General features: G+C 39.8%; 1 long non-coding RNA gene across 7 annotated transcripts in view; it reads right to left on the bottom strand.

The window, feature by feature from the left end:
- The window catches only part of LOC104911065 (uncharacterized), a 272,623-nt gene that overhangs the window by 76,643 nt on the left and 182,282 nt on the right, over positions 1-13,698 (bottom strand). The window contains exon 4 of one of the 7 annotated variants that reach the window (XR_014883457.1): positions 7,463-7,524. The exons of the other annotated variants lie outside the window; for them this stretch is intronic. This is a non-coding gene — a long non-coding RNA (uncharacterized LOC104911065). The remainder of the gene's footprint in view (positions 1-7,462; positions 7,525-13,698) is intronic. 7 annotated transcript variants of the gene reach the window in all.

Genomic DNA, 13,698 nt, shown 5'->3' with positions numbered 1-13,698 from the left:
CTGCAGTCACCTCCTTGACTGATCGATTTGATTTTATTGGTTTCCTCTGTTCTTTACTCTGGGTAGTCAGTGATTTTTGCAATCCAACAACACCTTTTGCTTTGGTTTTGAGTCCCACGGCTTCTTAAGAGCAGCCTCCTCCCTCCCATTCTATTGCTAGCAGGGTATTTCCAAAATCAACCACTGGATCTGTGCTGGTCTCTCCTGGGCAAGGCAGGACTGAGCACACAGAAAGCTCTCTCAAAGGATCCCCGTCTTTTGTGCAGTCTTTCTAAGTCTAAACCAGAGATGAAGAAAAGAAAGCAAACATGACCCTTGCAATTGAGAACCTTTACTGGTACAAGCAGTACTATTAAAGTTGAATGGGAACACACATCAGAATAATTAAAGTAAGCATGAGTAGGCTTTGATTGCAGGAACTCTGGGTGACCACATTTCACTTTCCCTGTCATTGACTAAGATAGAATTTCCTCCTTCTCATCAAATGGCAGCTCTTTTATTTATGGATTATGTCTATGTTTTGTGAGGAGGTAAAGTTACTGATAAAGTTTTCCTGAGAAAACATGCTGCATTTTGTTTCAGCTTCACAGATGATTGCAGTTGATCACATCTGTTTTCCAGCAGACATCAGTGTATCCAATTAGAAAGATGACAGAATATTTCAGAGGTCTTAGGATCATTTGGTCAGTCAAAAGATTTGGGCTTTGAATAAAGAGCGAGAAGGCAAATATGGTTTGTGCTATTTATCATGACAACCCTGCATGGTAAAATAATCTTTTAAAACTAGTTACAAAGAGGTAATCCTTAGCTTTAAATGGGTGAAAAGCTGGAGAATATTTATTTGTTATTATCTTACAAATCACAATGACTCAGTCAGGTTTAGTCCTGGCTGTATCCATTGATCTGATGGGAAATTATTGGGACTTCATGGTCAGAAACAATTTCAAAAAGGAAAAATAATTAAACTCTGCTTTTCCTTAAAGAAAATATAAAATCTCTTGTTAACAGCTTCCACTATGTTGCTGCTAATGACAGCAAGGAAAACAAAATTCCTACAGAAATACAGAGGACAAGATATCAAATAAATTATCAATTTTTAGTTCAAAATCTGAAAATATCTTTGAAATGTCTCTGTTTTTCACACAATTAATTTCTTGATTTTCCACTAGTGTTTATGTTTATAGTGTCTTCCTGGTTATCTATAAATAACTTTACAAGATCTGACAGTTGCAACCATAGTTACAGACATATGGACTCAGTCAGTTGTGATTTTCTAGTTATTAGTTTTATGTGTTTTTGAAAAGATAAAAAAAAAAACAAACCCAAAAGCAAGAGAGAGCAATTGAGAATTAAGGACCAAAAAAAAAAAAAAAAGAACAAGCAAACAAACAAACAAGCAAACACAGAGGATACACTGGTAAAAAAAATCATGTTGAGGAAAGCTAAGAGAATAGGCTTTTGAGCTAAGTGCTGCTTGTGAAAAGGCCTTTGAACATCAAATAAATATTCTTTGTTGCTTGATGTGTGCAAGCAAACAAAGCTTTGCATATCTGTGTAAACAAATGGAACTATATGAAAAAATCCTTTTCACAAAAAAAAAAAAAATAATAATTCTATAGCTAATCAGTCACTTATAAAGATGAAAGAGTTAGTCAATACTCAGTTTTCATAGAATCATAGAATCATTTGAGCTGGAAGGGACACTTAAAGGCCATCCAGTCCAACTCCCCTGCAATGAACAGGGACACCTACCCTAGATCAGGGTGCTTAGAGTCCAGCCAGCCTGACCTTGGTGTCTCCAAGGATGGGGCATCCACCACTGTGGGCAACCTGTCCCAGTGCCTCACCGCCCTTATTGTAAAAAACTTCTTTCTTATCTCCAATCTTCATCTCCCCTTTTTCAGTTTGAAATCATTTCCCCTTGTCCTATCGCAAGAGACCTTTGCATGTCTTTCAGATGAAACTTTGAAAACTCAGAAACACTCTCTTGAGTGTCATGTTAGTGACGTTAGAGACATTCAGCATTAGACACTCCATGTAAACACTTCAAAGGAACTAGCATCCTCTCCCAGACTTTAAAACCCTCTGGACTTTGAAACTTTCCTTGTGGTTCATACTCCAGCAGCACCCCAGCATTTCAGCTAAGATGGAACCCCTTGAACTGACCACTTGGCCAGCCACGCTCTGACAAAACAGAAATGCCTGCTTTCTTAGATAGATAATTGCTGGAATTAATCACAGGTATGCTTTGACTAAGCACTGTGTTGGAGCACTTCTCTCACAGAAACTGAGCCCGTGCTCTGGTACTGCCAGCCCAAAGCCCTAAGGAGCAAAGGTGTTGTGCTGGCAAGGTGCTGAGCCGCAGCTCTCCTTCCAGGGGGTCTCAGCCTTCCACTGGGGGTGTTAAACTCCTCAGGACAAAAGGGGTTCTGCAAGACCTTGTTATATGTGAAACATAAATAGGTGTATTGGAGCCTTTCATGCAGTCTATTTTACTTGTGCAAGTATGTTTTTTGTTAAACACATAAAACACAGAGTGGGTTTTAATGGTTGATCAGATCCTGTTAAAGCAAATTGCATGTTTAAATACAAAGGATGAAAGGGCCTCTATTATTCTACAAATTTCTAGCAGCACTGCACCTTAAAAGGAATTTTATAGCAAATTTGTAGATTTGCAACCAGCTCATGAACCAGAGGGCATAAAAAGGACATGTGTTCCAAGAGCAAATGCATTCCATATTTCAGAAATAATAAGTTCTTGCTTGAACCCAGATCCCAACAACACAGGGAAGCATGCTCTGCTATCTTCAGCAGATCATTATTTCATTGAGGCTGTTAACCTGGTCAATGTTATAGACAATCAAGACATGACTAAAAAGCCCCTGCTTTTTAGAAGAGAGCCTCAGTACCTTACTGTTAATTGCAAGTCATACAAACATTCAAGACTAAAGATAAATGCAAACTGAAACACTCAGCCTACTGACCAGGCTATTCAGAGGTGAAAAAAATGGAAAGAGCCTAATAGCAAAATCTATCAATAAGATTTTTGAAGGAAGAACCGTATCTGTAGCTGATGATGCCTTCGAGCACACAAACATCCTGTTTATACAAGCGAATCTTGACACAGTCAGGAAAAAAATTTTCATGCAGTCCCATAATTAGTTTCTCGCTATTAAATACAGATTATGAGATTAGAAGGTGCAAAACATATACTTCACATAACCTTCAACTAGGGGAATGCTTGAACCTCTGAAATTGCAAAAATGCTGTCTTTGAACTAGTGAATTATCATGCACACTGCAGCCTAAAGATGTTAGGAAAGAGATACCAATAAACCAGAAATAAGAGCAGGCAAATATGGAAAAAAGAGGGAAAATGTAGAAAGTGAAGGCTCCTGCAGATCAGTGTTCCTAAAGCTAACAGTTAGGATTTAAGGTGTTATTGCTGCCAGCTATCTGCTGTGGTTCCGTGCTAGAGGCTATCACCATGAAACTCTTCATCAAGTCTCTTTACCTGCCATTAATACTGCTGGAAAACAAGCTAGAGTAATAGGGGATCCAACACAGGCTTGCTCCTTGTGCCTTTCCACATGCATGAGTAACCGCTTCTGCTGCCCCAGTGAGAATCAGCAGAAGTTGTCAGCTGGAGCCTTGAACGCTTGGCTAGGGCAAGGGCAGACAGAGGGAGAGTACGTGATGATTTGCTGTCTTTGATGAGGTAACTGAAGTCTTTGGATTTTTCAGTGCAGAATGGAAAATCTTGCTTCTCTACTATACAGGAACATTTTACTTAGCTGTAGTCATCACTTCTGATTTCTGGCTATAGCTTTGTTTCATATTAACAGTTTACTCATATGTGCTGGAAGTTCTTGGTCCCCAGAAGAGAATTAGGGGGACCATGCAAATTAAGGGGAAAAAACATCAGAAAGAAGTAAAAACAAAATGTTGATTTTTAAAGTGCAAAATATTGTTCTTCTATGAGAAAAGTTACACTGGATTGAAACTGCTGAATCAGTGAAAGTCATCAACATCTTGATCAACACCTGAGCTACACATAATAAGCCATAAAATACATTCTGCAAATTCAAGGGGCAGCAAATGATGCAGAGTAGTATAATGGATTGTCTGCCTCACCTCAGTTCTTGGTAAGCCTCCAAATCTTAAAGTAACTCTTCTCTGTTCTCATTTATGTAAATTCATACATGTAATCATCTCATCTCTGAAGCACTTGAGCTCTTTCCAATAGCACACCAAGCTGTAATGCACTAACACCTCCACACCTTTTCCTGCGCTGAACATGAAATGTAAAAGGAACAGGCCTTGATGGGCAAGTCGAGCAGACTCAGGCGTGCTCTGTGGCAGGCAGCACACCCTAGAGAACTTTATCTCTGAATTCTGCCCTTCAAAACATTGTCTCTTGCATAGATCTGCTTTATCTGCTTAGAAAAATCTTGCCGTGCCAGAAGAGTAAAGCGACTGAGTTGTTTTTTCTTTCTTTTTTTTTTCTGTGTAGGGGCACTGGAGTGGCTTTGCTGAGAGCTGAGGGAATGGCCTGTAGGTTCATTTCTCTTCATCCACCTGCAGAAACCCATAAAGCTTTACTTTCATATCTAGATGGTACTTTTTGAATCAAGTTGTGGGAGAAAAGTCTTCCAAAAATATATCATGATCCCAAATGACTTGAATAAAATAAGTCAAAATGTTGGCTGCAAGCTTTAAATGAATCAAAGATGAACTCTGCACAACCAGTCAAAAATCAGAGAAAACATTCCAGTTCATTCTTTCCCAGTTTCCCATTGTATCCAAGTTTCGGTTAGAGTGACAAGTAGGAAAATTCCATTTTCGAGCTAGAGAGAGCTGCTGGGCTCAAAACCAGTGTGTGTCACTAAGCACCTTTTAAAATTCATGTCTCCAGAATCCCACCACCAGTGGTAACCTTAATTTTCAACATACTGAAAGTGCAGATAAAGTCTGGATTGCTTTTCTTGCTCAAAAAGCGTTCAGATACATCTGCTGTAGAAAATTTCATGTTTTCAGTGGCTTAAATACTCACTGTAAGAAAAAAATCATCTCACATTTGGAAGCTAGACGGCTTGCATCTTTTTCTATTCCTTCCTGCCATCTGCAAGATCTCATATGGGGTAAAAACGGGAAATTACTTGATCAAATCTTCAGCTTTCTTCAGTTTTCTTTAAATAACGTCCTCAGCTTTCTGCCTCATGATTTACATAATAAGGAGACTGTGCTGTTTTATTACATCAGTTTCATTTCTTCAGGGAAAAAGGCTCCAGATGTATTTGACTAAGTCATTAGTGCAAACATCCCATTTTTGTAACATCATTCCCTAGATCAACTGTAAAGACACGCTGTTGATTTTGGCTACAGGCTTAGGAGTGGACAGACTTTGCCACTTGATCTAAGCAGCTGCCTCCTCATTACTCCCTCCAATGTCATTGTCATGGAGAGAAGTACAAACCCCAGTGGATCCACAACATGAGCACCAATTTATAAAACCTGGCAGATGACTCATCTGATAAAAATCACCATTGTAAAGCTATTCAAGGAGTAGATTTAGCACTCCTCTGAGAGATTACTTCCTTTTGTCAGGGTGTTTTCCTTCTGTCATATGGGAATTAAATTAAATACAAAGTGCTGGATCCTGACACCTCAGCTCTGGCCAGTAGGTCTATTAGAAACTCTGGCCATGCATGTAGAGAATTGATTACTCAAGGAAAGGATAACAAAAGCCCTTCCTGTTGGAAGTAAATACAACATGAAAATGTAAAAAGTGAATATATGAATGCAAGTTTTATAAGCAAAAACGTTATTAATTTTACCACAGTATTTGTTGTTTTCTCCAACTGATAGCAAAATCTTGACTACACTGAATTATTACTCACTACCAAAAAGCAGGAGCAAGGTTTTTAAATTACAGGTAAAACATTACTGCAATTCACTTTTGTGCCCTCATACTGATCATTAGAAATGGGGGATTTTAGTTCAAATACGTAATTTTAAATTGCTAGCAAAATGTTCCAAATTATACAATAACACAAGCAGCAGAAATGTTTAAAAGAATACTCTGAAATATCCGAGCTGCTGCAAAAGTCTTGGAAAGCAGATGAATATACATGGTTAAGCAGATGAACGGCTTCTAAAAGAAAATATCTGATTTTTGAATTGATGACTTAAGAATGAGTGAGTAGTTCTTGTGAAGGTAGATAGGTTTGTACTACACTTGTGCCACAGCTTCTATTTGCTTTCTAGATGCAACTGTAAGACAGATTTTTTTTTTTTTTTTGAATGTCTGGAGTTTCAAATTGGATGTGTACTGTCACGTTTCCATACAATAAACATTATGTGTTTTTCCTTTGGGAACTCAGTAAAGATGCCTAGAATTGCATCAAGATAAATAAACATAACAATGAACGATGATAGCAATGGGCAAGCAAAATATATATTATTTTAATAATTGACTGCTGCAGAATTATATCCCGCTACATGGAGGAAAATTACTTATTTACATCTACTGGATTAATCATAACTGTTGAGATCCTTGTTGCTGTGCAGGAGATGTGGTACTTGCACTTAATTGCATCATTTGAAAGCCTTAAAAGAAGGTATTCTAATGATTAAATCAATGTAAACCAGGTTTCAGAGCCAAAATAATCAAATGTCTGACCAAGGCAAATGTTCTCAATAAACGGAGCTTGCCAAACACAAGTGCTAATTAACACCTGATTCTAATTTGGTGATTGTGAAAGTGTGGCAATGGAGCCCAACGATTTTGCAAGTGGAAATAACATTGCTTTCCTCCATTTGGTTTATCGCACGAGTTACCTTCATGGCCAAAATTCTTCCTTTTGATCTGCTCTGGAAACAATCCATCAACATTGCAACAGCTATATTCAGGTTGTACAATACTTCTCTGTCTAAGAATATGTACCATTCCTTGGTGTTTTCCCAACTGTAATGCTTCTGAATGAATTTTTCTCTGCCTTGATGTTGGTCTTAATTGAAGATTTTCAAAACATTTGAGTTTAAAATGTTACACTGACTGCAAACGTCAAGTTAAAATCATCACAATTTCCTTTCATATTTCCTGCTATGATTGTTTCTTATTTTAGAGGGAGGAAGAAAAAACACTTTCTCCCTCTCTCAGATGAAAAGACCTCCTACAACAAAGCCTGTCAAATTTTCATTCAGTAAGACACAACAAAATCAGAAATTTTAGTATCTGAGTAATTTTTGAAGTCATTGGGCACGTGATTCGTTGCTTGAATAAGAAAGTTTTTTGCTTTGCATTGCAGATTTCTTTGCCTTTACATAATGGGTGAAGACACAGGGCAGACTCAACCAAACAACTGACACTAGGTGGTATATTTGCTGACATATCAGTCACCAACGAAACGTGCAAAAAGACCATATTTTTCAAACAGAAGAAGACTGGAAGGACTACTCACTTCCTGAAGCAGGTAATAAATAAGTGTGTCCAGAGCCAATAGTGAGTCTCTTGTCTGGACACCTGGAACAATTCAGACCTTGGAATCACTAACCTAGTACCATCTCTCAGAATAATTTTCCCCACAATCAACGATAATCTCACAACGTTTTCCACAAATGAACGATTCCGTAGCACTATCTTATCCTGAAACAAAAGTGCAGAACAAAACAAAGTTAGTGTTAACTTAGGTCTAAATGTTGTAATGCTTCTCACTTAGGACATCACTAAAACAACACACGCTTGATTTTCATGCGTAATGTATATAAATAATTACCAAGGCATCCAATTCATGACACGACTTCAAAACCAAGCGTAGATAAATTTAACTTCTTGATGACTGCCAGTATATTTGTTTACAAAATCCACACCATAGCTATTTGATCTATACAATAGTTAGGTTCTACCATACACCGACTTTTAAAGTATTTCACTCAATCTCTCATTAAAAAAAAAAAAAAAGAGAAAAAGAAAGTCAAATTTGTAAGTGCAGCAAGGTCTGCAGAAACATTTACAAAGGCTCATTGGTATTTTATTACCTCTTGCAGTGCAAATATATTTGACTGTGTTTAAAGCAACTGCAGTTTGTTCTTAATAAGAGTGAATTTGAACTATAAATGGCATCCCCTCTTTGGAAACAATGCTTCCTTTATCTACTTGTGTTCAAAAGCACCTACCAGGGAAACCCGACTTATCTGTTTCATCTTAAAACTGGAGCTGCCTGTCAAGCTTTGACAATCTTCAGATTCTTTTGGAAATAGGAAGCAACCCATTGTGTTCAAATTTGCTCTTAGTGACAGCTGATCCCACAGGAGCATCTAGTTAGAAAATAATTGATAGCACTTGAAACAGAAAAGATTGCAAATCAGGTATGACAAGTTTGCATTCAATGGCAGTCCTAAAACTAATTGTCCAGTTAAGGAATCAGCTTCAGAAAGAGGAAAAACTTAAGAGGAAGGAAATGAGAAGTTTGTTTATTGCACATACACTTTCATTCTGACAATATTTTCCTTTTAAAAGGCAGGTCTGGAATAAGCAGTACATTAAAGGGATGGGCCCAAAGCAAAACCTCTAAACCAAATACTCTGAACTTTATGACTCAAGCCCATCTGTAGTTTGTTATAAACAAGTCATAAGGCATAAATGAAAAAATCTGGATGCGGAAGGATAGAGGCTCGATACTGCTACTATTGAAGTTAACAGAAAATCTCTTGCTGACTACAGAGGACTTTGGAGGAGGCATTAAAATTCCTAAGTAATACTGGCAAAGCTTCAATCGTGTGCGTGTGTGTGTGTGTGGTGCTTGTGCATATACACACACAGAAACACATACACAACCCAATACTAAGAATTCTAACCCTGATTCTTCTATCAGACCGTACCACCGGATGTCAAAAATGAAGATAACATGGGAGGAAGTTTATTTTGATGAGGAAATCCCTAAATGCTGTTGAAAATATGCTTGGAATGGTTAATTAGTATGTAGGGGCTTTGGAGGAAATGATATCTTGCAGCTTGACCATCATCTTTTTGCCAGGTTTCCCTCTGATTTATCTCTTATCTCCAGGAAACTGTCTCACAGCTTCTGAATCTGCTGTTAGCTAAAAAGAGAAAAAGGACAATGACTCATTGTTGGGCAACAGGACAAGTTCTGTTTGGATTCTGAATTTCCACATTAATGCTAGTTAATGTCCTAGCTAATGTACTTCAGATCATCCAGGAGATATCCAGGGTGGGCTCTGAAACTAACCAAAAGTGAAAGTTCCTTCACAGAAATAACAGAGAGTAAATTAAAAGAAGGTATAATACCCAAGGGATGAAAATATTGAGTAATACAAAATCTATCTGCTGTGTTTTCTATGACTAAGGCATCAAAAATGCCTTATTAATAAACGAAAGTATTGTAAACTGTTAAGTAGCTGGTGACAGGATGCAGCAACTGATACCCACCGGAGTTATTTCTGGCCAGGGAATACAAAGCACATCGATTGCTGCGGCTTGTACTTGAGGGGCTATTTTCATGCACTATCAAGCAAGGCGGGGTTCCTGACTCTGCAGCTTTTACTGAGGGCTGGCTGCAAAGATGTGGTTAGCTCCAGGGAGCATGCGAGGCTCTGCATCCAGCAGCCACAAACAGGAGCACGGCTGGGCAGCACCCGGCAAGCGTTTGAGAGTCCCCCGCTGCTGGGTCCAAGTTCAGCGCGGATGTAAATGCTGAGCTTAAGGAAGTGCTTGGGAGGGAAGAGAATGCATCGGATGATCACTGTGCCAGCACTAATGAGTACATCAATGAAAGGATTAAGAAAGGATGGAGACATGCTGAACCCATCCCCACTCCTACAACGCTCAGAGGTGTGGCTTGATTTGGATAAGAACTAAAAATTCAGCGGCTTCTCCAAATATTACATAAAAGGAAAGAATGACAATAACACGATCTAACTGTGTAAATATTTTTTCCAGTTTCACAGACCAAATCCCAAGCATGTCATGTGTCTTACATTTTTTATTCCCCCAGCTCTCTTTTCCCGGTGCTGAGCTAACATCTGAAATAAGAGTACACAATCAGTATGTTAATAATCAAGGAGTCTGCTCACTGCATTATACAGACATCAGAGGAATTTCTTCCACTGTCTGATGAATATCACAAACAGGCCTGTTTGTATTAACAGAGCCTTATGTAGCAAGTCCAAAAGTGACAAACCAAACAGTTTTAAGTGGTTGCATTCCAGCTCCAAATGTCCCGAGTATCAAACATCATTAGAAACCTGCATCCTGGCTGCATGTGAGGGAAACAAAGCCTGGTGGAGGCCTGCAGTCAGTTGGGCTAGACGCTCGGTGTCGAAGCAGATGACTATGACAAGGTTATTCAACTGCCAAAGTGTCATTGCAATTGGGACTGCAGCTGGAGAGCCAGAAATACTGTATCGGTTACCGAGAGGGAAAGCATTTATTCTTCAGAGCGACATTTCAGGAAGGGTTTACGTCTGAGTCATCATCTTTGACAGCGTGTGTGTCCATCAGCAAGCTGAGCAGCAGCGCTTCTGCAAAACTTTTCAGGGAGGTTTGAAGCTCTGAAGGTCTCTGTGGACATGACCGGCTGCCCTACAAAGTCAACAGAAAGGTTCCCTCTGGTGCCTGTGGGCTGGGAACCGGACCCTGGGTGGCATTTCTTGGGCTTAGAGGCAGTACAACTCCCAAGCATATGGCCAAACTGAACTGTCACCCGAAATCTAACATATAAGGCAAGCAGAACCAGCAGGCACTGCTCCTTCCCCATCCTCCTTGCAGCACGTAGGGGGCAACAGCAGGAAAGGAAAGATGAGGATCATATAAATGCTCTTAAGGATAGCGTTTTTTATTGAATATGTTGTGGCAGTTTCTGAGGGCTGCTCCTGTGACTCTCTTTACCTCGCTCCCCCTCCACCATCCCAGGCCCCTGGGGGACAGGTAGCCCACACAGAGCATGCCATGCAGGCTGTGCAGGCCACAGGGTCTGAGCATGCGTGGCAGAAGGACAACCACGAGCATCACAGGCTGCAAGGCTCATGTGCCTTGCCAGAAGGGAGGATGGCATCTGACAAAACTGGGAGAAGGAGTTTCATTCCCCAAAGCTTATTTCAAGTAACTTGCTTGCGTTTCCAAAGGGGGCCTGGAAACTGTGAAGGAACAGACTTTCTCATGAGACTTCCTGTTGGTGCTGCATCCAGTAGGACCGGAAATATCACAAGAATAGCTTTTCTTGTGGTATTTTATTACTTCTGCTTCTGCTCCTGGACGGAACTGGGAAGTACAAGGGTGCATGGAAATGAAATATAGTGGTCAGAGAGCCTGCCAAACATTTGGAACGACAACAGCAAGAGAGGTCAGTAACTTAAGTCTCAAAAGTCTCAGGAACCGCTTTCGATCCACTCTTATTTTATTCAGACACATTTATGTGATGCTGCTTTTAAAACTCATTCACTCAAGGCTGGCATCACTCTGTATTCAAACATGGGGTGTCTGTGGGCTCAGCTGTGACTACCCTGCTAAGTTCCTATGGAGAAGTGGCTTCTGTTTCCTAAAATGTTTAACTGACATAATCCATCATCAGAACAGGGGCAAGAAGAAAAAACCACAAGCATCTCTGCTACATCTCCTAGTTGTACTCCCTGTATTTCATATTCTGGCAGCAAATTAGCCTGCACCACACGGACTACCTATTTCTTGTAACTGTCCTCCTGCTCAAAATTGCTTGACAAACGCTTTGTGCAGGCAAATTCTGTCCAGCGATTGTTTGTAAATACGAACCGCAAATATTTTTTCAGCAATCTCAGGCAGTGGCTGAGTGTCTGGTGGCAGCAGTGACGCAGCATGAAGGCAGCAGAGCAGCTGTGATCGGGTCCCCCAGCTCTGCTCGCCCTGAAGGCGAAGGGAGGCAGCTGGAGGAGATCCGCTACCTTGGAGCAGCCGGGAGGAAAGGGAAAGCCAACAACAGCTCCAGGCTGCCGAAAAGCTGTTCGGCGATTTACACCCTTGGCATCGCAATCAAAACTACCTAAACCACATGGGACCATCTCCATTTCCTGTTTGGTTGATGCAATCTTTGCATGTTATTCCTTTTTCTTCCTGAAGTGAATTCTCCTTCGCTGACAAACTAATTTTGTTCCATTATTAAATGAGAATTAGCTGCTAATCAACTATTTCTCTTTGCTTTCCTCAACAAGCTTCATTTGCAAGCAAACTGAATTAGAAGGGGTATGAGCACAGATGAAGAGAAATGCAACTTAAAAGCTGAGATGAGATTCCCTGAGTTCATTGCCTTATTATCTGACTCTCGTACTAAGTGCACTCTGCTCAATTTAGATTACAAAGTGGAGTTTTGCTTCAGATGTCATATGGAATAATCACAAGTGCTTTCAAGTCCTCCTTTTTTTTTTTTTTTTTTTTTTTTTTTTGCAAGGGACATAGGCTACTTGCTTCATGCCTCTGCACTCTTCAGATGGCGTGGCCACCACTCCCAGCACAGAGTTCTCTCCCTACTTCATTCTGAAGCCAGACTCATGGTCTTTCCTTCCCAACTCCCCACGCTCAGTGGCACTGCACAGGCAGTCAGCTCACCAGCCTGCTTGTCTCTATTTTCTACCCTTCCTACAAGTTGATCCTGGCACAACATCCCATAGTTTTGCATTCTTTCTCAGCCAAGGAGACGCATTAAATCCAATTACCTGCCAGTACAGGGAAAGTCAAAAATGGAAGGCAAGGTCAGGTATATCCTAGCATTGTAGAAGGATGAGCAAAAGGAACTGCTAGATGCCAAGCTGGAGCCAAGCTTCTAACACAAATGTTAAGGTCTATGTCTTATTTGAAAAAAAAAATAAAAATAAAAATAAAAATAAAAATAAAAATAAAAATAAAAATAAAAAAACATCCTTCAAAGCAAACTAATATAAACAGGGGAGGTCTTTTGTTTCAAGTTCTGTACTGTTTTGAGTTGACACTCTTGGACTGCACTTGAGTCATAGCTCGTGGCTACTGGTTCATTTACTGCATGCCTACACTTTTCACTGTATTAAAAGCTGATGTTCTAAACTATAATTCTATGGTAAAAGAATTGGAGAGTATGTTCTATTGTTGGAGAGTTGCATAATATATAGATAATTTGTATGAACATATAATAAAGTCAGTATTCTTCTCAACATAAACTGAAAGACATTTCTCAGTGTTGACAAATGACATCTATTGAAGGACTAAAGGATTATTACAGACCAACATGAACAAGTCTTCTATTTTTCAGTGTACTTACACATATCCTGTAACTTGATATTGGCCTAAAATGGTATGAGGATGCACATTTCACCCTTCAAGATCATGCAACAGCAGCCTTCACCTACGGCACAAGGATCACTTGCCATCATTACTCCAGCAATGCAAAGCAACTCGATGATCTTTCCTTTACACTTACCTTCCTTATTATTCAAGTAAAACTGTAAGGGGATGCAAGGAGAATTTTAAAGTCCGTGTGAGTTCTGATTGAAAAAGACACAAAATCCCCTCAATCTGACATTTGCCAGAATAGCGTGAAAGTTTGCAAATTCATAGCGAGATTACATGCATCCAATGCACCTTCATTTCACAGCAGGGCATAAAATGCAAGTACTGGGTAGGATTGGGTGGTCCAGCTGAATATAGCCATCCTTTTGCACGACATTTCTGAAAAAG

Source organism: Meleagris gallopavo, chromosome 5, assembly GCF_905368555.1.
Source record: "Meleagris gallopavo chromosome 5, MGAL_WU_HG_1.1, whole genome shotgun sequence".
NCBI lineage: Eukaryota > Metazoa > Chordata > Aves > Galliformes > Phasianidae > Meleagris > Meleagris gallopavo.
This window is presented reverse-complemented; position numbering and strand designations above follow the sequence as displayed.